The following is a 15,510-nucleotide window of genomic DNA, read 5'->3' as shown; positions in this document are numbered from 1 at the left end:
CAAGGGGCCCGATGGCCCACTCCTGCTCCTAAGTTCTTATGTTATTAACTGGAGTGAAATAGTTAAGAATCATTAAGTTGCGAAGTTAAATTTTTGTTAAAACTCCTAATTTCCTTGAGTATTTTTCTGTTTCTGTTATAGAATCAGAGTCTTTGGTGCAGAAGGAGGCTGTTTCACTCATTGAGTCTGCACTGACAACAATCCCACCCAGGTCTTATCGTAGTAACCTTCCTAATCCCCCTAACACACTAAGGGGCAATTTAGCCTGGCCAATCCACTGAACCCGCACATCTTTGGTCTGTGGGAGGAACCCATGCGGACACAGGGAGAATGTAGGGCGGCACGGTGGCACAGTGGTTAGTCCTGCTGCCTCACAGCTCCAGGGAGCCAGGTTGGAGCTGGGTTCGATCCCCGGCTCGAGTCACTGTCTGTCTGGAGTTTGCACATTCCCCCCCGATGCCTGCGTAGGTTTCCTCCAGGTGCTCCAGTTTCCTCCCACAGTCCAAAGATGTGCAGGTTAGGCGAATTGGCCGTGTCAAAATTGCCCCTTAGTGTCTTAGTAACTAGGGTAAATATGTGGGGTAATGGGGATAGGGCCTGGGTGGAATTGTGGTTGGTGCAGACTCGATGGGCTGAATGGCACAGTGAGATTCTATTCTATAGGAATGTGCAGACTCCACTCAGACGCTGACCCAAGCCAGGAATCAAACCCAGGTCCCTGACGCTATGAGGCAGCAGCGCTAACCACTGTGTCGCTCCCATTAATGGGAAGAAATTGAAATGCTTGGGGAGGCAATTAGACACTCAAAAGAAAAGACTTGGAGTAAATATAAAGCAAGTCAACTTCTGTTTGGGATGTTAGCAAAAGAAAATAAGTAAAGGATTGATAAACTGGCAGCCTTGCACCGAAATACAGCTTACAGTCCATTCACAGAGTTTACAGAAACCACTTTTTATAGCCTGAGTTCTAACAAGCTTATGTCCCTCACACCATTAAAATCAAAATGTACATTTCATCTGGTGTAATGTTTCAACTCAAAACTTAAATAAGATCATTGTTTGTAACTTGTGTCTATGATGGATGTTTCTGTAATAAGGAAATATTTGTAACGCACATTTGTAATGGATAGGGTTGTAATACTCATGCTTATAATGAGCCTGCCCTGTGATTGTAGCACTTGTTCTGAAACATGTCCATGTAATGGACATTCCTGTAATGTGCATGCCAGCACTGAATGTGCTCCAACCTCCCTCCAAACTCTTCTGATATTCCCTGGTATCTTGCTTTAGGATCAATATTCCCTCTGTTTTTTGTTCACAGCCTGTTTATTTCAAATAAATAGTATCATTAAATCATTTTGCAGAGTTTGTATGCGCAGTAACCAAAAGAGAAAATGCTGGAAATTCTGGGCTGAGCTTTGGTGAAGGGTCGTCTGGACTCGAAATGTCAGCTCTTTTATCTCCCACACATGCTGCCAGACCTGCTGGGCATTTCCAGCATTTTCCCTTTTGGTTCAGATTCCAGCATCCAGGGTAATTGGCTTTTGTCCTGTGTGTGCAGTACATGTGAGGCGGTGACCTCGTGGTATTATCACAAGACTGTTAATCCAGAAACTCAGCTAATGTTCTGGGGGACCCCAGGTTCGAATCCCGCCACGGCAATGGTGGAATTTGAATTCAATAAAAAATATCTGGAATTAAGAATCTACAGATGACCCATTGTTGGAAAAACCCATCTGGTTCACTAACGTCCTTTAGGGAAGGAAATCTGCTGTCCTTACTTGGTCTGGCCTACACACTCCAGAGCCACAGCAATGTGGTTGAATCTCAACTGCCCCTCTGAAATAAGAACATAAGAAATAGGAGCAGGAGTAGGCCATCTAGCCCTTCGAGCCTGCCCCGCCATTCAATAAGATCATGGCTGATCTGTTGTGGCTCAGTTCCACTTTCCCGCCCTCTCCCCATAACCCTTAATCCCCTCTCTTATCAAGAACCCATCAACCCGCTTCGTAAAAATATTTAGCGAGGCAGCCTCCACCACTTCAACGGGCAGAGAATTCCAGAGATTCACCACCCTTTGAGTGAAGAAGTTCCTCCTCAACTCCGTTCTAAACCGCCTCCCCTTTATCTTGAGGCTGTGCCCCCTAGTCCTACTGTCTTTTTTGAGCGGGAAGAGTCTCTCCACCTCTATCCTATCCATCCCATTCATCATCTTATACGTCTCAATGAGATCTCCCCTCATTCTTCTAAACTCTAACGAGTACAAGCCTAGTTTATTCAGCCTCTCCTCATAGCTCAATCCTCTCAACTCCGGTATCAGCCTAGTAAACCTCCTCTGCACTCCCTCCAGGGCCAAAATATCCTTGCGCAGGTGCGGCGCCCAAAACTGCACACAGTACTCCAGCTGCGGCCTCACCAATGCCCTATACAGCTGCAGCAAGACCTCCCTACTTTTATATTCAATCCCCCTCGCTATGAAGGCCAGCATCCCATTCGCCTTCCTGACCACCTGCTGCACCTGCAAGCTGGGTTTTTGCGACTCATGCACAAGGACCCCGAGGTCCCGCTGCACCGTCGCCTGCTGCAGTTTTTCGCCCCGTAAGTAATAGTCCTTCCTACCATTCTTCCTACCAAAGTGGACCACCTCACACTTGCCAACATTAAATTCCATTTGCCATTTCCTGGCCCATTCGCCCGCAAGTTACTCAGTTGTCACCACCACCTTCTCAAGGGCAACTAGGGATGGGCAATAAATGTTGGCCAGCCAGCAACACCCATGTCCCACAAATGAATACAAAATCTTTAAATGGGGCAACTTGAAAGTGCCTGAGTGTTATTTATGGGTTGCTGTGCATTAGCGAGACATGGAGCTTAGAAAAAAGATTGTTTGGGACATTACTTGCGTCACAAGGGCAGTTGTTTTCTTTCTCTATCTGCAGAGGCAGCAGACTGCATTACATCTGGCAGTTGAACAGCGACAGTTCACAATTGTGGAGATGCTTCTCAAAAAAAAATTAACTTGCAGCTTCAGGACAAGGTGAGAAGGAGCCATGCATTCAGAAACTTAACAGGAGTTGGCACAGGGCACCTGCTGACATTGTGAGATTATATGATGCATTAATGCTGGAGGACATTCGGAAAACTCATCCTCACAAACGGTTGTGAATGTAGCCCAATCCATCACACAAACCAGCCTCCCATCCAATGACTCTGTCTACACTTCCCGCTGTCTTGGGAAGAGCAGCCAGCATAATTAAGAACCCCACACACCCCGGACATTCTTTATTCCACCTTTTTCCATCAGGAAAAAGACACAAAAGTCTGAGGTCACGTACCAACCAACTGAAGAGCAGCTTCTTCCCTGCTGCTGTGAGACTTTTGAATGGACCTACCTTGCATTAAGTTGATCTTTCTCTACACCGCAGCTATGACTTTTTGATTTGATTTGATTTATTATTGTCACATGTATTAGTATGCAATGAAAAGTATTGTTTCTTGCGCACTATGTACGGACAAAGCATACCGTTCATAGAGAAGGAAAGGAGAGGGTGCAGAATGTAGTGTTACAGACATAGCATAGAGAAAGATCAACTTAATGTGAGGTAGGTCCATTCAGAAGTCTGACAGCAGCACGAAAGAAGCTGTTTTTGAATCGGTACATGACCTCAGACTTCTGTATCTTTTTCCCGAAGGAAGAAGGTGAAAGAGAGAACGTCCGGGGTGTGGGGTCCTTAATTATGCTGGCCGCTTTGCCGAGGGAGCAGGAAGTGTACACAGAGTCAATGGATGGGGGGCTGGTTTGCGTGATGGATTGGGCTACATTCACGACCTTTTGTAGTTCCTTGTGGTCTTGTGCAGGAGCCCATCCCAAGCTGTGATACAACCAGAAAGAATGCTTTCTACGGTGTATATATAAAGGTTGGTGAGACTACTGTAACACTACATTCTGCACTCTCTTATTTCCTTCTCTGTGAACGTTATGCTTTTTCTGTATAGCACGCAAGAAACAATACTTTTCACTGTATCCCAGTACATGTGACAATAATAAATCAAATCAAACAGGAAATCCATGCAGCATGTATTGTTACGTGTGAACCCACATCTTGTCTTTACTTGCTAATGAGATGGGTCGGTCCTCTCTTGCCCCAGGCCCCTCACCCTCGACCCCCAGCCGCACCATCCTATGGAGTATAGAGCCAGTCCTTATTTCTTCCCTATAAAGAACTTGCAGTGCACTCACTGACCTCTTGTGGCATAGGGAGTGAGCGAATGCCGGGATAACTGGTGGTGTTACCCTGGAGATGTTGCCAGGTAACCCGAATGGCAGGCAATAGAACAAAATGTGGAAAAAGAGTTTACCAACCTGTCAGTCAGACAGACGATTGTGTGTGAGGCAAGGCCTTAAAACAAATCTCATGGCAGACATCCTCTTAAATTAGGTTCAATGTGAATTGCTAAAGGAATCCAGGCTGGAGCCAGCTAGAGTGATGAGTCCCAGCCATTTACTATCTGCCGTAACACTGGCTTCCTGCTATTGGAGCTATCCAGGTAGTGGCTTAGTGTCCTGTTCTTTCATGTACGTCTCTGTTTCAGCAACCCTGCCCGGTCTGCTGTTTTAACAGCTTGACTCAGTCATCCTTTTGTCGCTTCTGTAGATACTGTCATCTGCAGTGTTCCAATTGCAATCAGTTAACTAAGCAATGATGGGGAGATTCTGTGACCTGCTGTTCCCCGTAACTCAGCACCATTTACCCACCGAGCTCTCGAAAGACTGAGAACCAACACCTCCTCCTTCTCCTCTCCTGCCCTCGTGATTCATTCAATGAAGTGACATCTGAATTTATCCACAGCAGGGGAAGACAGAGCTGGATCTCGCTGCATGTAGCCAGCACGCTGCTCTGGTTGACATGATTATCAAGACAGAGAGGTTCAAGGCAGGGAACTTGGTAAGTATGAGGGGGATTAACAGGGTCAATGCGTGAGGTTATGGGGATAGGGGCTGAGTGGGATAGTCGTCAGTGCAGGCTTGATGGGCCGAATGGCCTCTTTCTGCACTGTAGGGATTCTATGATCTATTCTATGTCTGAGCGTGCTGTGTTTTTGAACTTTGCATGTGAAGGGCAGTAGGGGGTTGGGGAGAGTTACAAAGAGATCTGGGGATACACGTTCACAACTCCTTGAAAGTGGAGTCACAGGCGGACAGAATGGTGAAGAAGGCGTTTGGCATGCTTGGTTTCATTGGTCAGAACATTGAATACAGGAGTTGGGACGTCTTACTGAAGTTGTATGAGACATTGGTAAGGCCACATTTGGAATACTGTGTACAGTTCTGGTCACCCTATTATAGAAAGGATATTATTAAACTAGGAAGAGTGCAGAAAAAATTTACTAGGATGCTACCGGGACTTGATGGATTGAGTTATAAGGAGATGCTGGATAGACTGGGACTTTTTACCCTGGAGTGTAGGAGGCTGAGGGGTGATCTTATAGAGGTCTATAAAATAATGAGGGGCACAGATCAGCTAGATAGTCAATATCTTTTTCCTAAGGTAGGGGAGTCTAAAACTAGAGGGCATCGGTTGAAGGTGAGAGGGGCAGTTTTTCCACGCACAGGGTGGTGAGTGTCTAGAACAAGCTGCCAGTGGCTACAATTTTGCAAAAAAAACATTTAGACAGTTACATGGGTAAGATGGGTGTAGAGGGATATGGGCCAAATGTGGGCAATTGGGACTAGCTTCGATGTTTAAAAAAAAAGGTGGCATGGACAAGTTGGGCTGAAGGGCCTGTTTCCATGCTGTAAACCTCCATGACTCTATGGCTCTAAGTCACTGTTGAGGAGCAGTGGGTGCATATGGAACATGTACTTGGAGTCATGGAATAAAACATTATTGGTGAAGAATCATCTGGGTGAGTGTTTAGAAGAAGAAGAAATTCATAACCTCAAGACAATGAAGTATTTTTGAAGCATAGTCACTTGTGTTGTAGCAACTCTTGGCTGAGGGATAAACACTGGCCAGGTGCGGGGAGAACTTCTCTGGATTTTTGAGTAGTGGCGTGGGATCTTTAATAACTACCCACAAAGGTCGACAGGAGCGAGGTAGCCCCTCTGACAGTGCAGCGTTCCTTCAGTACCGTGCTGGAGTGCCAATTTAGGTTCAGTGCTCTGGAGCCCATGGCCATCTGACTGATGTAAAGATATTGCCCTCTGAGCTGGGGCTGACACTACTGGATTCTGATTCCAGGAGAACAGCAACTGTGCGTAGGTCTCTGTGTTTGCCCAGCTAAATCTAGTACAATCCTCCTCATGCAGTAAATGCAGAAGCTCAGAACTAAACCAGCTCCTGTTTTCAGTCCAACATGGAATATAAGAATGGTTCATGGCTGTTAGCCCCAGGGAAATTCAGCCGGGGAAGGGAACTGGCCAGCATTGTTACATTCTGGAGTTTCAGTTCATTTACATACTATCCCTACAGTGCAAAAGGAGGCCACTCAGCCTATCCAGTCTGCACCCACCACATTCCCACCCAGGTTCCATCCCCGTAACCCCATGTATTTATCCTGCTTACCTCCCTGACACTGAGGGGCAATTTAACATGGCCAATCAACCTAACCAGAAATGTTTGGAGTGTGGGTGGAAACCCACGCGGACAGGGAAGAATGTGAAAACTCCATACAGACATTGACCCAAGCTGGGAATCGAACCCAGATCCCTGGCACTGTGTGGTAGCAGGGCTAACCACGGTGCCACCATGCCACCCATGAAGAGAGATGTGAAGAAAGTTGTCTCTGGAGATTAAGCCACTGTGTTACCATTCCCAATAAAGGAACAAGAAACAAAGAACAAAGAATATTCCAGCACAGGCACAGGAACAGGCCCTTCAGCCCTCCAAGCCTGCACCGACCGTGCTGCCCAACTGAACTAAAACTCCCTACACTTCCAGGGACCATATCCCTCCACTCCCATCCTATTCATGTATTTGGTCAAGACGCCCCTTAAAACTCAGTATCCTTTCTGCTTCTACTACCTCCCCTGGCAACGAGTTCCAGGCAACCACCACCCTCTTTGTAAAAAAATTTTCCTTGTACATCTCCTTTAAACCTTGCCCCTCACACCTTAAACCTATGTAGTAATTGACTCTTCCACTGTGGAATTGTAGACACCTCTCTTAGCTACCTCTCTTGAGCTGTTACAGCAGACAGCTTTCATCAGTTAGAGTGTGCAGTTACTCCTGCATTAACTCAATGTGGCACCCAGTGTCTGGATGGTCTCCACACTAACCCTTCCAATAACCAATTTCAGTAACTGCTGTCCAACTGAATGTGCCCCACATGGTCATGGATGGAAATGTCCTTCTGCTTTTTTTCCTTTAGAATACCTGGACGGCTGCTGCTGAAGGACAGGGAGGGTTTGCACTGGACTTCACACTTAGCCACGTGCAGAATCTGAAACATATCCGCTCTGTCTTCTGGACTTTGGCCACTAAGCATCTAAAGCCAGACGACTGGAAGAAGCTGGCAGAGCACTGGGATTTTTCCAACAAACACATCAAAGCCATGGAGACTCAATGGACAGGTACCTGAAGCAAAAAGCCACGGGTTAAAAGCAGACATCAGGCAAACCTGGGGGAAACACTGAGGCAATTGGTCAAGGAAGCAGAGCTTTATACAGTTACTGAGGTCTGATGTGCTTTAGTTTAATGAAACTCGACTGGCTGTCTGTGTCAAAGATGGTTATGATGTAGAGATGCTGGTATTGGTCTGGGGTAAACACAGTAAGAAGCCTCACAACACCAAGTCCAACAGGTTCATTTGGTAGTAAACGCATTAGCTTTCGGAACGCTGTTCCTTCGTCAGGTGAGTGGAGAGTTCTGATCACAAACAGAGATTGTTGCCATCTCCACATCAAAGATGGTTGCCATCTTTCAGAGTCTCAAGTCGTCAGCTTTCGGAGTCTCAAGCTCCTTCCTCAGGTGAGTGAGGAGTTGTGTTCGCAAACAGGGTATATACAGACACAAACTCAATTTACAAGATAATGGTTGGAATGCAAGTCTTTACAGGTAATCAAGTCTTAAAGGTACAGACAATGTGAGCAGAGAGAGGGTTAAGCACAGATTAAAGAGATGTGTATTGTCTCCAGCCAGGACAGTTAGTGAGATTTTGCAAGCCCAGGCAAGTCGTGGGGGTTACAGATAGCGTGACATGAACCCAAGATCCCAGTTGAGGCTGTCCTCGTGTGTGAAACTTGATTATCAGTTTCTGTAAGAAATCTTACAACATCAGGTTAAAATCCAACAGGTTTATTTAGTGGCAAACGCCACTAGCTTTTGGAGCGCTTGCTGCTGCTTCGTCAGGTGATCTAACTTTCATCACCTGACAAAGGAGCAGTGCTCCGAAAGCTAGTGGTGTTTGCTACCAAATAAACCTGTTGGATTTTAAGCTGGTGTTGTAAGATTTCTTATTGTGTTTACCCCAGTTCAATGCCGGCATCTCCATAACAGTTTCTGGTCAGTGACTCTCACTAACTGTCCTGGCTGGAGACAATACACATCTCTTTAACCTGTGCTTGGCCCTCTCTCCACTCACGTTGTCTGTACCTTTAAGACTTTATTACCTGTATAGACTCACATTCCAACTATTATCTTGTAAATTTGAGCTTTTGTCTTTATATGCCCTGTTTGTAAACCAAGATGATAATCAGTGGCTATCAAGGTAATCACTACCTTGAACTTGAATCCCTTAAGCATTTCCTGTTTTGTTCAATTTCCCAACTCAAACACACAGTTGCTTGTTTGCGATTCTTTTCATTTCAATGTGAAAAGTACCCAGAGACACAACTTCACCTGGCGACAGAGACTTGGTATGCATGGGCAGCTTTTAGCAGGCAGGTTGCATTAAGCTTTGACTAATGTGAGTATGTGAGAACAAGAAGCAAGAGATATATCTGTCCAAACACTTTAATGCAATGCTGAGTTGCAAGGAGAACCAGCGAAATCTCAAGCCCATGATATAAAAGTAGGGAGGCCTTGCTGCAGCTGTATAGGGCATTGGTGAGGCCGCAGCTGGAGTACTGTGTGCAGTTTTGGTCGCCGCACTTATGCAAGGATATTTTGGCCTTGGAGGGAGTGCAGAGGAGGTTTACTAGGCTGATACCGGAGTTGAGGGGGTTGAGCTATGAGGAGAGGCTGAATAAACTAGGCTTGTACTCGTTAGAGTTTAGAAGAATGAGGGGAGATCTCATTGAGACGTATAAGATGATGAATGGGATAGAGGTGGAGAGACTCTTCCCGCTCAGAAAGGACAGTAGGACTAGAGGGCACAGCCTCAAGATAAAGGGGGGGTGGTTTAGAACGGAGTTGAGGAGGAACTTCTTCACGCAAAGGGTGGTGAATCTCTGGAATTCTCTGCCCTTTGAAGTGGTGGGGGCTGCCTCGCTAAATATTTTTAAGACGCGGGTTGATGGGTTTTTGATAAGCGAGGGGATTAAGGGTTATGGGGAGAGGGCGGGAAAGTGGAACTGAGCCACGACAGATCAGCCATGACCTTATTGAATGGCGGGGCAGGCTCGAAGGGCTAGATGGCCTACTCCTGCTCCTATTTCTTATGTTCTTATCACCGTCTGTGAGGTTACCTGCAGGGAATCAAGATGTAGAAGCTGCTGTTCTCGCTGGTGAGATATTGACTTCAGATCTTCCCCACACCTAGAACGTGAGCTCATCAGGTTCACGCCTGATTTGCATGCATTTTAATATAATTAAACACGCCCCATGCCCCTCCAGTGTATTTTAATCCCTTGCCAAATCTTCAAATTGTGTCGATCTGACGCCATGTCAACACGGTTTACAACAGATTCACCTGGACTTGAACCTGTTGTGAGGGTCACATTGACGAACGGGTAAGTATATATGTGAGGGAGAGAGAGAGACATGGCCTGGCATTGCCCCTCGGCACAGTTTGGCATTGCCAGGTTGGCACCATGCCATCCTGCTAATGGCAACTGGCAGTGCCAATCTGTGCAAAGGGGTGGGCTCCAGTGGGAGCCTTATGGAGGAGAGGGTGAGGGGATTCGTTCATGAGGGGTTGTGGGCCAGGAGTGGATGGAGGAGCAGGGGCTGGTGGGAGGCAGGGGTGGTGGTTTGCCAGCTTTGACTGTGTGGGGGTGAGAAAGAAGGTGCTGATGATCAGAGGGGTGGGGCAGAAGGGACAGATCAGAGGGGAATTAGGGAGAGGTAGCAAAGAGCTGAATCTGATTGGAGATGGGGGGAGGGGTGGCCCTGAAAAACCACCATGGTGGGCTCGGGGGAGGTTTTTTCCTTGTCCTGATCTGGGCGCCCGTTAAATATGGTGCCCCAATCTCTGGACATCCGGGTTTTGCCAGCGTCTTTAGGCCTAGCCTCCTTGTGATGATGTGAAACACACCCCTTGATTTTTTTGGCAGAGTCATAAAATCTGGAGAGAAAACCGACCGGTTTCTCTGGAGGGAACCACGCTGGTTTTCTTGCCTTAGTGTATTTATAAAATATCACAGGATTCCCCCTAATCCTGTTTGCAAGCCCTTTCTCATGCCCCATTTTTGCTTTTCTAATAGCTTTCTCAAGTTCCCTCTTGTACTTCCTAGATTCCTGTAGGGCCACAGCACAATTGTCCCTTCGGACTTGCTAAAACTGTAGAGGGAGCTTTACTCTGTACCTTTCCCCGTGCTGTACCGTCCTGGGAGTGTTTGATGGGGGGACAGTGTAGAGGGAGCTTTACTCTGTATCTAACCCCATGCTGTACCTGTCCTGGGAGTGTTTGATGGGGGACAGTGTAGATGGAGCTTTACTCTGTATCTAACGCCGTGCTGTACTTGTCCTGGGAGTGTTTGATGGGGGACAGTGTAGAGGGAGCTTCACTCTGTATCTAACCCCGTGCTGTACCTGTCCTGGGAGTGTTTGATGGGGGACAGTGTAGAGGGAGCTTTACTCTGTATCTAATCCCATGCCGTACATGTCCTGAGAGTGTTTGATGGGGATAGTATAGAGGGAGCTTTAGTCTGTATCTAACCCCATGCTGTACCTGTCCTGGGATTGTTTGACTGGGGACAGTGTAGAGGGAGCTTTACGCTGTATCTAACCCCGTGCTGTACCTGTCCTGGGATTGTTTGACTGGGGACAGTGTAGAGGGAGCTTTACTCTGCATCTAACCCCATGCTGCACCTGTCCTGGAAGTGTTTGATGGGGGGACAGTGTAGAGGGAGCTTTACTCTGTATCCAACCCTGTGCTGTACCTGTCCTGGGAGTGTTTGATGGGGGACAGTGTAGAGGGATCTTTACTCTATATCTAACCCTGTGCTGTACCCATCCTGGGAGTGTTTGATGGGGGGACAGTGTAGAGAGAGCTATATTGAGTTTAACCTAACCTTGGAATGTTTTGTGTAATATTGTAGAGGGAGGCCTTGGACAGAACAGGTGTTTGGATCCTAGAAATTGAAAGCGTTCTTTTTCAATGCCCAGAGTAATAATCTTCCTGCAATGAGTATGTCTCTTTTATCTGTATCTTCCTCTGAAATATGCAATTCTATTGGCAAGCCTCTTGTTTTTTACAAGCTGAATCGTGGGGCTGCAGTTCATCTACTCTCTGGGATTACTTCGTTCTAACCATTCTGTCTGAAGCTGGAAGTTTAAGCTCTGTGCATTGTGAGAAACTGCAAAGGACAGTGGGCTGTCCCACATCAAGCCTATTACCAATGGCAGAGTGATTAAAATTGGCGACTGATAAGAGGCATGAATTAGTGTTTGTGAAGTTGGAGATATTACTTAAATCGGAGGGAGCAAGGCCTTGGGCGAATTAATGGGTACGATTCTGGTTAACATAAGAAATAGGTGCCGGAGTAGGCAATCTAGCCCTTCGGTTGGCAGTTGGTGACTAGTGGAGTGCCGCAGGAATCGGTGCTGGGGCCTCAACTGTTTACCATTTACATAGACGATCTGGAGGAGGGGGCAGAGTGTAGGGTGACAAAATTTGCTGATGACACAAAGATAAGTGGAAAAGCAAATTGCGCGGAGGGTGTGGAAAGTCTGCAGAGAGATCTGGATAGGCTGAGTGAGTGGGCGAGGACCTGGCAGATGGAGTATAATGTTAGCAAATGTGAGGTTATTGGTAGAAATAATAGTAGGAGGGATTATTATTTAAAGGGCGAAAAGCTGCAGCATGCTACGGTGCAGAGGGACCTGGGGGTCCTTGTGCATGAATTGCAAAAACCCACTCTGCAGGTGCAGCAGGTGATCAAGAAGGCGAATGGGATGTTGGCCTTTATAGCGAAGGGGATAGAATATAAAAGCAAAGAGGTCTTGCTGCAATTGTACAGGGCACTGGTGAGGCTGCAACTGGAGTACTGCAGTTTTGGTTACCGCATTTGCGAGAGGATATATTGGCCTTGGAGGGAGTACAGAGAAGGTTCACTAGGCTGATACCGGAGATGAGGGGGTTAGCCTATGAGCAGAGATTGAATAGACTGGGTCTGTACTTGTTAGAGTTTAGAAGGCTGAGGGGACATCTTATAGAGACTTACAAGATAATGAAGGGGATAGATAGGGTAGAGGTAGAGAGATTCTTCCTGCTTAGAAAGGATAGCAGAACTAGAGGGCACAGCCTCAAAATAAGGGAGGGGGGGGTGCAGTTTAGATTGGAGTTGAGGAGGAACTTCTTCACACAAAGGGTGGTGAATCTCTGGAATTCTCTGTCCATTGAAGTGGTGGAGGCTGCCTCACTGAATATATTTAAGTCATGGGTAGATAGATTTCTGATAGACAACGGAATTAAGGGTTATGGGGAGAAAGTGGGAAAGTGGAACTGATCCATTTCAGATCAGCCATGATCTTATTGAATGGCGGGGCAGGCTCGAAGGGCAAGATGGCCTACTCCTGTATCTATTTCTTATGTTCTTAAGGTGAGTGGGGAGAGATACAAAAGGGTCCAGAGCTGCAACTGTTTCACACAGAGGGTGGCGAGTGTCTGGAACAAGCTGCCAGAGGCAGTAGTAGAGGTGTGATGTGGAGTTGCCAGTGTTGGACTGGAATAGGCACAGTAAGTAGTCTCTCAATAACCTGGTAGAGGTGGGTACAATTTTGTCTTTTAAAAAGCGTTTAGACAGTTACATGGGTAAGATGGGTATAGAGGGATATGGGCCAAATGTGCGCAGTTGGGACTAGCATAGGGGTTTAAAAAAAAGGGCGGCATGGACAAGTTAGGCTGAAGGGTCTGTTTCTGTGCTGTGAGCCTCTCTGAGTGGGAAGGAGTTAAGATGCACGTTGCTGGAAGAGAAAAGGTTTTTAAATTTGCATTCACATTTAGCTGACTTGTCCTGAAGCAAAGTGTTCCTATGTTTGATCTGTGCTTTGTATTCAGGAAGTGATAGCTATAAGGAGCATGGATACCGGATGCTGCTGATCTGGCTGCATGGCTTTGTCACCTTGGACAAGCATCCCATCAAGGAGCTGTATGAGAGTCTGGTGAAGATTGGGAATGTTGAACTAGCAGGTGATGTTCCAGTGCTGCAGGACTGAGATGTTTCTCCTGAGAATGGTCAGGATAAATAATGTGTCACCAGCACCTTTGCTGCTTAACCTCCATATTAATTATAAACTTAATGTAATCAATCCACCGCTTTATTAATTACAGTTAATTGTGTTCCTGACACTGGGAATATTTCTCTTTTGTTCCTGAACCACTGACAATTCATTGGGACATGGCGCTGTGGCTGGGGATGAGTGCTCTCGGTTAATTTGTGTATGGCACTGATTGGAGTTTCTTGGAAGGTTGGTCCACAGGGATCCGACACAATGCAGCGAGTAAAAGAAGTTTAATGCAGGTTTGCTTAGTTTCAGTGTGATACGAAAGAATTAGAACTAACTGGTCCATTGGGATTCAGTATAATGGGAGTGAATAAGGGTCTGTTCTGCTGGGATTCTCTATAAAGGGAGTGGTTTGCTGGGATTCCCTATAAAAGGACTGAATAAGGATCTGGTCTACTGGGATTCCTTATAAAGGGAGTGAACAAGGATCTGGTCTGCTGGGATTCCCTATAAAGGGAGTGAATAAGGGAGTGGTCTGTTGGGATTCTCTATAAAGGTCCATTGAGATTCTATAGATAGATTCTGAAGTGAACCATAGAATCGCTACAGTGCAGCGGGGGCCATTCAGCCCAACGGGTCTGCACTGGCGCTAAGAAAGAGCATCTTGCCCAGGTACCCGCCCTGGCCCTATCTCTGTAACCCAACACATTTACTATGGCTAATCCACCAAACCTATGATGTGGGGATGTCAGCGTTGGACTGGGGTGGGCACAGTAAGTAGTCTCACAACACCAGGTTAAAGTCCAACGGGTTTATTTGGTAGCACAAGCTTTTGGAACGTTGCCCCTTCATCAGGTAAGCGTTGCTCCTTCATCACTTGATGAAGGGGCTACGCGCCGGAAGCTTATGTTACCAAATAAACCTGTTGGATTTTAACCTGGTGTTGTGAGACTTCTTACTGTGCTCACCTAACCTACACACCTTTGGAATGATGGGAATTAATACGGATTTGTTCCATTGGGATTTGATATGGGGGGATTGGATAGGGATCTGGTATTCTGGGATTCTGTATTATAAGGATCCTGTCTATTGGGATTCTATATGAGGGGGATCGTTAGGGATTTGGTACTCTGGGATTATTTATATCGAGGTTGAATAATTGGATTTTGATCCAACTGAGCTCAAAATGTGGATTGTGTCTGGTTAATCGATAGATAGCAATGCCTTTCTTTTTTTGACTCTTAACTGAACTTGACATTATTTTTGTGTGTATTCATTTTATCTGAATGGTCTTTGTTCAGACAGAGAAGATACGTAGACAGGCGAACACCGAGAAGGATTCTCCGCGGAGATGCACGGTCATGTGAACGGTGCAGGAGTCACAGGTGGAACAGCAGCTGTCACTGAATATGGGAAAGTTTCTGAGATATCCTTCAAAACTGATTCGTAATTAAAAGATTTTTTTTTTAAAAAGGCATGTGATCAACAAACATTGACCACAATGGTCGCAAACAGGAGGCAGACCGGATCGTGTAAGGACAGTGCTGCAGAGAGCAATCTACTGTGTGTGGATTGGGTTTGAATGTTTATTCAGATTGTAAATTGGTTAAGGACTCTCTGACCTATGTGTGGTTTGATAAAATGGAAAGCGGTTGGGTGTAAGTGTGATGGGAATTAATACGGATATGTTCCATTGGGATTTGATATGGGGGGATTGAATAGGGATCTGGTATTCTGGGATTCTGTATTATCAGGATCCTGTCCATTGGGATCCTATATGAGGGGATCGTAGGGGATCTGGTATTCTGGGATTATTTATATCGAGGTTGAATAATTGGATTTTGTTCCAATTAAGCTCAAAATGTGGATTTTGTCTGGTTAATCGATAGATAGCAATGCCTTCCTTTTTTTGACTATTAACTTTGCCTTTTAAACAAAATTACACTTCAGCATCAATCCA

At 46.1% G+C, this 15,510-nt stretch overlaps 1 pseudogene; it reads left to right on the top strand.

Annotated features, from left to right (window-relative positions):
* LOC145337951 (ankyrin repeat and death domain-containing protein 1A-like) overlaps positions 1–14,917 on the top strand; it is a 28,725-nt pseudogene extending 13,808 nt beyond the window's left edge.
* The last annotated feature ends 593 nt before the right edge of the window (positions 14,918–15,510 follow it).

Source organism: Carcharhinus amblyrhynchos, unplaced genomic scaffold (assembly GCF_965287045.1).
Source record: "Carcharhinus amblyrhynchos unplaced genomic scaffold, sCarAmb.v2.hapA scaffold_85, whole genome shotgun sequence".
NCBI classification, from domain to species: domain Eukaryota; kingdom Metazoa; phylum Chordata; class Chondrichthyes; order Carcharhiniformes; family Carcharhinidae; genus Carcharhinus; species Carcharhinus amblyrhynchos.
Note: the sequence above shows the minus strand (reverse complement) of the source record. Positions and strands in the feature narration are given on the sequence as shown.